Source organism: Salvelinus fontinalis, chromosome 38, assembly GCF_029448725.1.
Source record: "Salvelinus fontinalis isolate EN_2023a chromosome 38, ASM2944872v1, whole genome shotgun sequence".
NCBI lineage: Eukaryota > Metazoa > Chordata > Actinopteri > Salmoniformes > Salmonidae > Salvelinus > Salvelinus fontinalis.
In genome coordinates, this window is record NC_074702.1 from 28,155,813 (window position 1) to 28,168,029 (window position 12,217).

Genomic DNA, 12,217 nt, shown 5'->3' on the forward strand with positions numbered 1-12,217 from the left:
CCCATAACAGAACCAACAGGAGGAAAGTGAATCACTCGGTTCAGTCGCCCCAGGGTTACCATGGACTAGGCTTTGTCAGAAATGCTAAAAATGTCAGAGGGATGACACCAATAAGAGCGTAAACTGAAACATGTCCCAGGGTGTAAAAAGAGGACATCGTTTCAGAGCGAAAACAACGTGAGAATTTCTGTAGTGTAACTGCAGCACAAAGATGGTAGGTCAATGTGCCTAAAGACAGCATTGTGGTGACCGTAGATCTTTAGTGGACACATGCCAGTACAAGCTCAACCCTACTAGAGACATTCCAGAGAGAGATGATTCAGGCTGATAAAAGTGGGAACAAAGTTCAAAAAAACAATGCATTTGAATAACCTGCATGAGAGTAGATGTTGGAAACTGACACACCCAAAACATACATTACAGGCAACACTAGTCAAAATGCTCACACATTAGCCAACCCACAGAAAACAAGACATCTTTCCATTTTGAAACTGTTCCACCATGGGCCACACAGTTTGGCTCTGGTGAGGACAGGACAGTTTGCAGAAGTCAGCGGGCCTACACAAATTCTCACTTCTATGAGGATTTTTTCAAATCTCAAACAGCAGACAGTGTCAAACTCATGTCTCTCGCCTGTCTGTCGCCATCTCAACCAGTAATCAATCACCCAGGGAGCCTTATGAACAGTGCTTTTCATATGACTCCCAGTCAAATGTACAACTGCAGGAGAGCAGCATACTCAATTACCATACTATTTATTTACACAAGTCATCTAAACTAAATGTTAGCCATTGCAATTTGCAAAGATGGAAGATTACACAGGGTATGCTGCTAAAATGACTGTCCAACAAGAGAACTATTACAAACAGCACCTGTCGGGTTTGATTCAGATTTCTACAAGAGCACTGTACTGCCCTAAAACCATGTGACAAAACAATTACCTTTCTGTAATGCTTGCACCTTAGGCTTGCCTGAAATGGGCAGCTCACAACTTGACTTCAGATGAGTTTGGCATTTGATGAATGTAAGCAAATTACCAATAGTTCAAGAACCAAAGGTCAAACCACCCGAGGAAAGCACAATGATTGGCAAGAATAACTTCAGTGCAATGGCATGCTAAGATGCAGTCTTATCTGATGATGACTGTACTGAGAGATTAGGAACATAGCCTACTGAATCATATCAGACAAAAGGCACCAGAGACAATATCCCACGCCATCCACGGGAACATGCGCTCTTTAAATAGAGCTAGAGAGCGCACACACACGGCCGCGATAGGTGACCGGAGATCCACCCACGTCCTATTATAGCGGCATGAATCATGCATTCCACAGTGTTCTGTTGCAAAACAAAATAATTAGCTAAAAGCACTAGTTAAAGGAGCCAACCCTAAATAAATCTTACAGAACCAAATGTCATTTTTACACATTCATACCTGGAACCTAGGCTATATTCTGATAAATAATAGTCCAAGCTATCACAATGTTGTCAGAGGAGATGATTTTTAGGTTGTGTAGCAGTGTGATGTTGTTCCCCTAGATTACGCACCAAATTGCACACAAGGACCAATTCAAATAGGCCAGGTCAAGAGGGGATGTTAATAATCTAATAATAATAATAATAATTCAGTGTATTTTTTTATTTAATTACAGCTGCATAGCTAATGTTTTTATTTGGTGTACAAACACTTTTTCATACCAATATTGTACATACAAGTGATTGTAAAAGTTTTGTATATTTTGGTTTGGCCCATCGCGGGTTATCTGTATCCCCATACCACTTTATCGTTCTCTTTTGCCTGACCCTCGGCTAGCAAGGTATGTTGTCCTTGGCTCCGAAACTGTTTAATATAAAACCGTCATAAGGTTATACAATTTACTGTTTTGCAACCATACGTTTGTTATAGTGTGGACAGTGTAGGAATTTATGTTAACAAGTTTCACAGAGCTCACTGACTGGGGTATCTGTTGTAACTTCTAAGTACTTGCGACAGTGGTTGAGTGAGTGTACATGTGCTCGCGCAGGTGCCGGAGAGCTGTGACTGCACCAAGGGTAACGTGTGTGTTGTCTCTTCGTGTGCAGGTATGTCTTTTATTTTGTCAGAATTATGTTCTGTATAGTTTTACTTGTATATGCTGTTGTGCAGCGAGTGTGTGCACGCAGCACCTGTTAATTTCTTTTGGCGCTCTTTTGCCTGACCCTCGGCTAGCAAGGTGCCGGAGAGCTGTGACTGCACCAAGGGTAACGTGTGTGTTGTCTCTTCGTGTGCAGGGCAAATAAAAAGATTTCAACGAGCAGACCATCATTTGTGGCAGCGTCTTCATTAAGAATTACACAACGCAGAACGAACCACGCTACAAACTGGTGCCGCGACCTGCCGACTGGTTAGCTCAAGCTGACCACCGGAGCTGTGCATGTGGAGGAGATGCGCGACCCGCGCATGCGCACTTGTTGATGGTTTGCTATAAGTGAATGTATACTGTAAATAGTGAAGGTGAATGTAGCATATTCACTAGATAATTGTATTGGCGTTTATTTGCATGTTTTGAGGGAATTTGTTTATTGCATTTTTTTTTTGTATTTGTATGCAGTAAATTACATGTAGTTTAGTTCTCTATTGAGCCATGGAAGACTCTCAAGTCCATAAGATGAGTTATGCTGGGGATTTTGGTGTGGTTAGTGTGGGTAGAGGGAGGGGTGTCCATGCATTTACACCATTGTCAGCTCCTGGGAGTAGAGTGGCTGCTAGTCCTGAGTTTACAAGCACTGGGAGGGGTAGGCTGTTTACTCCACCTGACCAGGGTATCCCACCTCTGTCTCTTGATGTACCATTGTCCCCAGTCCTCAGTAATAATGGGACACCGAGTCAGCTTAGTGACCTTATTAAGCAGATTGGTTCAGAGATAGGAGAATCTATCAGAGCGAGTTTACTGCAGCCTGGGGCTTCAAGTCTTTCTCCTGCCCATTCCCCTGACCAATCCCAGCAGTTTCCCCTGCCTCAACAATGTGGGTCAACTTTAATTGATGCGTCCAAGCTGAATCTGGTTGTGAAGTCAGAGGTTAGTGCTCCACCTTTCTTCAGGGGTGATGGCTCAGATAAGTACTCTGTCCTGGAGTGGGAGGAGCTAATGGGAGTCTACCTAGAGAAGAGGGGTTACACTGGGTCTGAGAATGTTGGGGAGGTGATGTCTAGGCTCATGGGGAGGGCACGGGATGTGACCAAAGTCTGGATGCGTAACAACCCTGTTGTCACAGATGTTAAGGCAGTGTTCAGTGTTCTCAAGCAACACTTTGGGGATACTGTCTACTCAGGTATGCCATTAGCTGACTTCTATTCAATGAGACCATATGCTAATGAGGGTCCACTAGATTTCTGGATTAGGCTTAACAAAGCTGCAGAAGCAGCTGAACAGTACCTTGTAAGTGAGGGTAGAACCTTGCCCAATCAGTGCTCAGAGCTGGCAGTCATGTTTGTACGTAACTGTCCTGATAAAGAGTTGGCCCAAGTGTTCAAATGCAAACCCCTTCGTGACTGGACAGCCAGTGAGGTACAGGATCGTTTGGATGAACTGTTAAGGGAGCGTAAAGCATGTAGAACACAACTTTCACAGCAGGTGGCTGCTGTCTTCGACTCCCCCCAGGAGGAAGTGGATCCTGAGAGCAGACCTAATGTGTCATCTTTTTCTCGATGTGGCCGTGAACCAGAACAGGCCCAATCTGTATCTGAGGGTGGGACATTAGAGAAGGTTTTGAGTATGCTAGAGAAGGCTCTTGTCAGCAATACTCAGTCTGTGAACAGAGGGCCCCGTAAACAGTTCCCCAAACGTGAGCGTGAGTGCGCTGTCTGTGGAAGCACTAATCACTGGACCAAAGCTCACTGTCAGATGCACCAGCTGTGTTTCAAGTGCTTCTCTACTGGCCACATGAGCTTTGACTGTAGTGAGACTGGGAAGCGAAAGAGCCCTGAATGTGGACAGACTGGCAGGTCTGGAAAACTAGAAAGCCTCCATTCTGAGGAAGGCAATGTGGGGCAGGCTAATTTTTCCTCTACTGATGATGATGATATCCAATCTGTTTATTCTTATTTTTGTGAGTCAGTACCCAAGAACAACACAGTAATTTTTCAGAACACAATGAGAATTTCTCAGAATGACAGTTTGTTTTACACCACCGTGCTAGTACAGGATAAAGTTGAGCTGAAGGGGATGTTAGATAGTGGGTCCATGGCTACTACTCTGCGCGCAGATATTGTACCTCGGTTGAGGGAGGCAGGAGTGGTAGAGGGGAACTTTCTAGCTCCTTCAGACATCATACTGGTGGGTTGTGGTGGGACGCAAACTAGCCCAGTGGGCATGTGTGACTTGAAACTACAGCTTTATGGCTTCAGTTATGTAGTCCCAGTGCTGATTGTAGATGGGCAGGTTGATGAACTCATTGTTGGCACTAACGTGTTGAAGTCTCTGATTAGACAGTTCAAATCAAATGACAGCTACTGGCGGGTGGTGGGTACGCCAGGTCCCTCTGGACAGTGTGAGGACAGCCAGTTCCTGCGTCTCCTATCAAATCTGGAGAGATGGAGAGGAGACTCCATCCCAGATAAAGTGGGCACCATTAAGTTGAAGAGGGCAGTAACGCTCCAACCCATGAGTGAGCATCTTGTGTGGGGCCGCTTACCCCCAAAGACAAAACTCTCTGTGGGCAGTACTGTTGTTGTCGAACCCAGCACGTCTCGTTGTGTGAATCGACACATACTAGTAGGGAGAGTAGTTACGCCTCTGTGGGGGGATGGATGGCTCCCTGTGAAGATTGTGAATCCAACAACTTCGCCAGTTACCCTGAGACGAAATGCTAAAGTGGCAGATGTGTACCCTTGTATTGCATTGGAGGATTTTGATGATGTCAAGCAGAAAGCTGCTTACCAGAACGTGGCAAAAGCACAATGTGACAGCTCACATGGCAGTCTTACAGCCAAGAGTTCAGTTGATGGCAGTGTAGTTAATGGAAACAGTACACTGAGCAATCTTGGACTTCAAGGCCTGTCGGTTGAGGAGTGTCCAGTCTCACAGTTCTGGAAAGACAAACTTGTCGGTTTAATTGAGAAGTATGACACGGTGTTCTCTAGACATAGCCTGGATTGTGGAGAGGCAAAAGAGTTCTGCCATCGCATACGGCTGACTGATGACCGCCCATTTCGATTACCTTATCGTAGGCTTTCTCCAGCTGATTACCAAAAACTCAGGGAAACACTGGATGATATGGAGGAAAAGGAAATCGTCAGAAAATCCAGCAGCGAGTATGCCTCACCATTGGTGCTGGTATGGAAAAAGAATGGGGACTTGCGTCTATGTACTGACTTTAGGTGGTTAAACGCCCGCACAGTGAAGGATGCTCATCCACTGCCTCATCAGGCTGATGTACTGGCGGCGCTGGGAGGTAATGCCTTCTTCAGCACAATGGACTTGACATCAGGGTACTACAATGTGCCACTGCATGAAGAGGATAAGAAATACACTGCCTTTTCCTCTCCTTTAGGTCTGCACGAGTACAATCGTTTGCCTCAGGGCCTTTGCAACAGCCCGGCTACGTTTATGAGAATGATGCTGACCATCTTTGGGGACCAAAACTTTCTAAGTCTCCTTTGCTATTTGGATGATCTGATGGTTTTTGCTAAGACGGAGGAAGAGAGTCTGCAGAGACTTGAGATGGTTTTCCAGCGGTTGCAGGAGCACAATCTTAAACTGTCTCCGTCTAAGTGCAAGTTTTTGAGGAGGTCTGTTAAGTTTTTGGGCCACATCATTTCTCAGGAGGGCGTAGCCACTGATCCTGCTAAGATTCAAACCATTTTGAATGTGACTGAGAGTGAGATGATGGAAGCTGATGGTGTCACTCCGTCTCCTAGCAAAATCCGTTCTTTCCTTGGTATGGTAGTATACTATCAACACTACATTGAGAATTGTTCCATGGTTGCTAGGCCATTGTTTCAGCTGACTACAGGTCAGAAGAAGCCTAGGAGAGGCAAGGGCAGAAAGAGGCCTGGTCCCTCTCGCAGGCTCACTGCTGCAGACTGGACTGCCGAGTGTCAACTCGCTTTTGAAGCTTTGAAAGCAGCACTAGTTGACCAGGCACTGCTGGCTCATCCAGATTTTTCTCAGCCATTTTTGCTTTCTGTTGATGCATCTACTAGTGGTTTGGGAGCGGTACTATCCCAAGTGCAAGATGGGAAGGCCATAGCCAGGCCAATAGCTTTTGCTAGTAAATCTCTTAATCATGCACAATCCAAGTATCCTGCTCACCGGCTGGAATTTCTAGCCATGAAATGGGCCATTCATGATAAGTTCAGCCATTGGCTGCGAGGGCATAAGTTTACGGTGTGGACCGACAACAATCCACTCAAATATATTCTTACAAAGCCGAGACTTGATGCATGTGAGCAGAGATGGGTTGCAAAGCTGGCACCTTTTGATTTTGATATCCAGTACATACCAGGGCCCAAGAATGTCGTTGCTGATGCTTTGAGCAGAGAGCCATTTGTCCGCCCCAAAGTTCTGCACCGACTGACAAGAATTCCATATGATGTCCTGCTGGAGGAAGCCAGAGGTCTTCGACTGGATGATGTACAAGACATGTTCCGTCTCTCCTGTGAGCAGCCCGAGGCTGGCTGTGGAACGTCTATGGCTCCTGGGAGTGAGTTGAGTAGAGCTGGAGACGATGTCAGTGGGTTGGTTTCCTGTGAAGAGGTGTCTGCTGTCCTCCAAGCCCATCGCCGATGGGATGATGGTGCCACAGTGAGGTCCGTTTCACATGTGCAGCACCTTGAGAAGTTGATGTCCATGGGTCAGAGCCCTTTACCTGTCCTTACACACAAGGAGCTGTATGATAACCAGTCACTGGATCCTATCATCAGCAGAGTAATGTTCTTTGTAGATAGAGGCCGGCGCCCATCTAGGAGAGAGCGAGTCTTTGAAGCTAAAGAAACAGTTTATACTCTAAGACAGTGGGGGAAACTCACCACGCGGTTAGGGATTCTGTATCGTGTCTCAAAACACCCAGTGAGTAAGAAGAAAATATTCCAGTATGTCGTACCTGTGTCTTTGAGAGGCCTTGTGTTGAAGGGAGTTCATGATGATGCTGGTCATCAGGGTCAGCAGCGCACATTGTGGCTCACGAGACAGCGGTTTTACTGGGAATCTATGGAGAAGGATGTCAAGGAATATGTGGCCCACTGTAAGAGATGTGTGTTGAGTAAAGCACCTGAGCCTGAAGCAAGAGCCCCACTTGTCTCCATTGTGACAACGGCACCTTTAGAACTTGTGTGTATTGATTTCTGGACTGCCGAAGATTCAAACAACAAGTCTATTGATGTGTTAGTAGTGACTGATCACTTTACTAAGCTGGCCTGTGCGTATCCATGTCCAAACCAGTCTGCTAAGACTGTTGCTCGTGTTCTCTGGAATAATTTCTTCTGCATTTATGGGTTCGCTGATTGCATCCATTCTGACAGGGGTGCAAACTTCGAGAGTTTACTTATTGCAGAATTACTTCAGTTATCTGGTGTTGAAAAGTCCCACACCACACCTTATCATCCCATGGGTAACGGTCAAGCAGAACGTCTGAATCGCACACTGGGTGGGATGATTAGAGCTCTGCCAGCTAGGTCTAAGGCTAAATGGCCTCAGATGTTGAACACATTGACATTCTCCTATAACTGCACTGTTCATGAGACTACTGGGTTTCCACCCTTCTTCTTGATGTTCGGACGCACCCCTAGGTTGCCGGTAGATGTTATGTTTGAAAGTGTGCTGTTGGATGGGGACACAGTAGATGTGGATAAGTATGTCCAGTCTCTGGGTGAGGATCTGAGAGAGGCCATGACATTGGCCCAGCAGCATGCCAGTAAGCAACAAAAGAGACAAGCCGAGGTCTACAACAGACGGTCTAAGGGTCACTCGGTGCAGAAGGGAGATAGAGTTCTACTTGCTAACAAGGGGGAGAGGGGCAAGAAGAAACTGGCTGATCGCTGGGAGAGTGTGGTGTACATAGTGGTTGCAAAGAACAGCTCACTGAACACATATCGTATCCAACACCCTACCACTGGACGCATCAAAACTGTGCATAGGAACCTGATTATGCCAGTCAACTTTCTGCCTTTACCTTCGTGGGAGGAACCTGAGGGTCACGGATCTCTATCGAGTGGTGACGTGATCTCTGAGATGTCTGCAATGTCCAGCCAAATGGATGGGAGTGACGCCAGGACTGTCCACTGGGTAGCAGGCCTTCCTGAGTCTTCTGGGAGGATACTCCAAGAGGATGGTGAAGTCCCGGCTGATGGAAGTGAGGTGGAACAACCGTATGAAGTCCCCTTAAGTGAGGTGTGCTCAGCAGAAGTGGACCAGAGAGATATCCCCGAAGCCTACAAGAGTTCTGATTGCGAAACTCCATTCAGTGTGGATGATGTTACCTTGGTTGAAGATGCTTCGTCAGTGTGGTCTGTGACAATCTACCAGGATTCTGATCAGTCGTCTGACACTACTAGTGTTGAGTCGGTAACTGAAAGTGTGCTGGCTCCGGAGATGCGGATCTGTAGTACTCCCCATCCTGAGGTTAGACCTCTGAGCAGGGTTAGTGCTGTCTGTGACATTCCTGCTAGGTTTGTGGGTGAGGGTGTTCGGACTAGACTGGGTAGACTTATTAAGCCAGTGGATAGGTTAATCCAAACTATGTCTACACAGGAAATGAAACAGTTCTTGGTTTCTCAGTGACGGTAGGATATTGCCTACCTTTTCTTTTGTAGGAATGTAGGAAATCTAAGCATGTCTTAGAATGATTTGTGGGTTTGTCTAATATATTTGACAATTCATGTAACTTTGTGTGTAGTCCATCGGCATAAAATGTATATGGCATTTTTCGTATATGGTTGAATAAGGGATTAGCTACCCCTTATTTTTCCTAATCCTTCGCGGGATAGCTTTTCAGCTGATCGACCATTTGTGGGTCTAGAATTAAGGGACTACACTGGGTTACTCTGTCGCCCTGTGGGTGTGAATTTTTTTTCTTTCTTTGCTTTGTTACCTTCGAGGTAATGTGTTTTTGTTTTGTGCCTATAATCTAGTGTAAAACAGTGGGGGTGAATGTAGCAGTGTGATGTTGTTCCCCTAGATTACGCACCAAATTGCACACAAGGACCAATTCAAATAGGCCAGGTCAAGAGGGGATGTTAATAATCTAATAATAATAATAATAATTCAGTGTATTTTTTTATTTAATTACAGCTGCATAGCTAATGTTTTTATTTGGTGTACAAACACTTTTTCATACCAATATTGTACATACAAGTGATTGTAAAAGTTTTGTATATTTTGGTTTGGCCCATCGCGGGTTATCTGTATCCCCATACCACTTTATCGTTCTCTTTTGCCTGACCCTCGGCTAGCAAGGTATGTTGTCCTTGGCTCCGAAACTGTTTAATATAAAACCGTCATAAGGTTATACAATTTACTGTTTTGCAACCATACGTTTGTTATAGTGTGGACAGTGTAGGAATTTATGTTAACAAGTTTCACAGAGCTCACTGACTGGGGTATCTGTTGTAACTTCTAAGTACTTGCGACAGTGGTTGAGTGAGTGTACATGTGCTCGCGCAGGTGCCGGAGAGCTGTGACTGCACCAAGGGTAACGTGTGTGTTGTCTCTTCGTGTGCAGGTATGTCTTTTATTTTGTCAGAATTATGTTCTGTATAGTTTTACTTGTATATGCTGTTGTGCAGCGAGTGTGTGCACGCAGCACCTGTTAATTTCTTTTGGCGCTCTTTTGCCTGACCCTCGGCTAGCAAGGTGCCGGAGAGCTGTGACTGCACCAAGGGTAACGTGTGTGTTGTCTCTTCGTGTGCAGGGCAAATAAAAAGATTTCAACGAGCAGACCATCATTTGTGGCAGCGTCTTCATTAAGAATTACACAACGCAGAACGAACCACGCTACAGTTGCACTAGTCAATCACCCTCCAAAGATATATTGGGCATCATGATAAAGATGCTCATTACGAGCTAGCTAGGTTTTTTGATGTACCTGGATGAAAGCTCAGCCTTCAGCACTCTGGTTACCTACCATCTTGCAGCTGGCCTATTGTTACATTTTGAATGCCCTTAGCCATACAAGGTCACCAAAAATAACTAGATGACGACAGAATGTTGCAAGGTGGTGTTAGTTGCAACATTGTATCAGGCTATTATGTAAGACAAATTAAAAACAGCACGCATCGCAAGGGTGCAATCCTGCAAGTGTAGTGTACACGACCCCTTTTGACTCCTACAACAGACACTAGTGCCGACAATCACCATTTGTCCTCAAGCCTTTGAGCCATCCCGATCTTATGTCATGACATGAGTAAAATCTAACTAGATATAATTTATAGTACCGACTGGACAACCCAGAAGCGTTTCCAAACGAAACGAGCCCCACGCCCAAACGCAATGTTGCAGCAAAATAAGTTTGTAAATAAATAGGAATTAGTAAAACACCGCGCATGTACGGTGTATGGGAACAGTGGGTATGTTAATTACTAAATAATGTAGGATAATCGGCGTCATTAAAGCTATGCTAGGTAACGTTAGCTAAATCTGATACGTTCCATTTGTTACGAACTACCCAAAGCTAGCGCGAACTACAACAATACACGCCGTTCACACATAGGAACAACCCCAATGACAAATGTGCATGGTATTTGTGGAAATACATTTGTTCAGTTTCAATTTACCCATTGTCTGCTAAAAAACACATTGCGCAAATTGGGGAGGCCATTTAAACAAAGTACATGCTAGCTAGGTACTACTAACGTTACTACCGCTAGAGCAAACTCGTTCGCCACCTCGCTCACTCAGGTCTTTTTTCTTTATCAACAACTTACCTCGAGCTGAAAACGCCGAGGAAAGTCTGCGTTGTATTGCTACAGCATGAACATTTCTTTAAACGTATTTGTTCGGTGCATACGCAGTTGGTTACCCCCAACGAAAGGAGACCGTATATAGAGGGTTGATATCGCGCTATGTTTGTTTTAGCCACTATTACCGAAATGACCACTCAGCAACAGCTTCCATTCGTCAGCTTTCTGATCGCATCTTTCCATAGCAGCGCCACCTGACAACGGAAATGACGCAAATTGAATGACTGACAGACTTGCTCAGCCAATAAAAATAAAAAGATAATTTGATTTAGTAATTTTGTCTGGCAGATGCAGCTGATTTGATTAAGAATTTGATGAAATGTGTTTAATAATAGTACTAGGAATGACATAACGTTGAGTAGAGGTGCAGTGCCCAACTATGTGTCCAATTCAATTCAATATAGTTTTAAAATGCACACATGATTTTACAACACTGTTATACAAAGATGAAAAAGTAAAATATGAGCTTGGAGGAAAATATTGCATCCATTCAACTAGTCGGTGGCAACAAAAAGTCCATAATTCTACTCCATTCTCCATTCACATGCTGTGATAGCTTTCTGCGTTAGTAAAATTCTAACATGATATCCTTGATTGCTAACAATTCCTCCATTCACGAGAAAAGATCTAGCAAGTGAGAGGAAAGCCGCTTGAGAATGAAATTGGCTACAATAACTTTATACTCCTTGCATTATCCTCATCTCTACTCAGATGGATAACAGGCTTTTGGTTTAACTCCCAAACATATCTACACCTTCATTCTAATGCATGCCTATCGTACATATCGTACATATTGTACGAGATCATTTGAATATTATACAGTTATACATACAGTACGTGTATTTGATTGATTAGCAATCTTATAAGCATAAATGAAAGGTGTTTTTTTTTCACTCTGAAAGAATAATAGTTCCATGTGTCTGAAATGTGCTCCCTTTCCTCCCTGACCTGTTATGCTGACTAACATGTATTTTGTCCCCAAAAAATGAATCATTCTACAAGCAGACCCTCCCATGCTGATTCAAATTTAGCATCCCTCTTATGGAACAATAATCCCACCCCCACCTACTAGTTTCAATCCAGTGGGTAGGTATAGGGGGATATAAAGGGCACAAAGTGATTTGGGCTGCACTAGTCTTCCTGTGTTGACTCATCACACTGTATGCCCCTGGCCACATGAAACACTTGTCAGCCTGTGTGGTTAACATTGTTACAGCCCACAGCTTTTGATGAGGAAACTGTGCATCATACCTCAAGAGAGTTTAGATGAACAGAGGGACA

The 12,217-nt window shown here is 44.6% G+C and overlaps 1 protein-coding gene across 1 annotated transcript in view; it reads right to left on the reverse strand.

Annotated features, from left to right (window-relative positions):
* LOC129837967 (serine/threonine-protein kinase 40) overlaps positions 1–11,125 on the reverse strand; it is a 31,548-nt gene extending 20,423 nt beyond the window's left edge. Inside the window, exon 1 of the mRNA XM_055904569.1 lies at positions 10,901–11,125. The gene's annotated coding sequence lies outside the window, so the exon portion shown is untranslated. The remainder of the gene's footprint in view (positions 1–10,900) is intronic.
* Between the last annotated feature and the right edge of the window lie 1,092 nt (positions 11,126–12,217).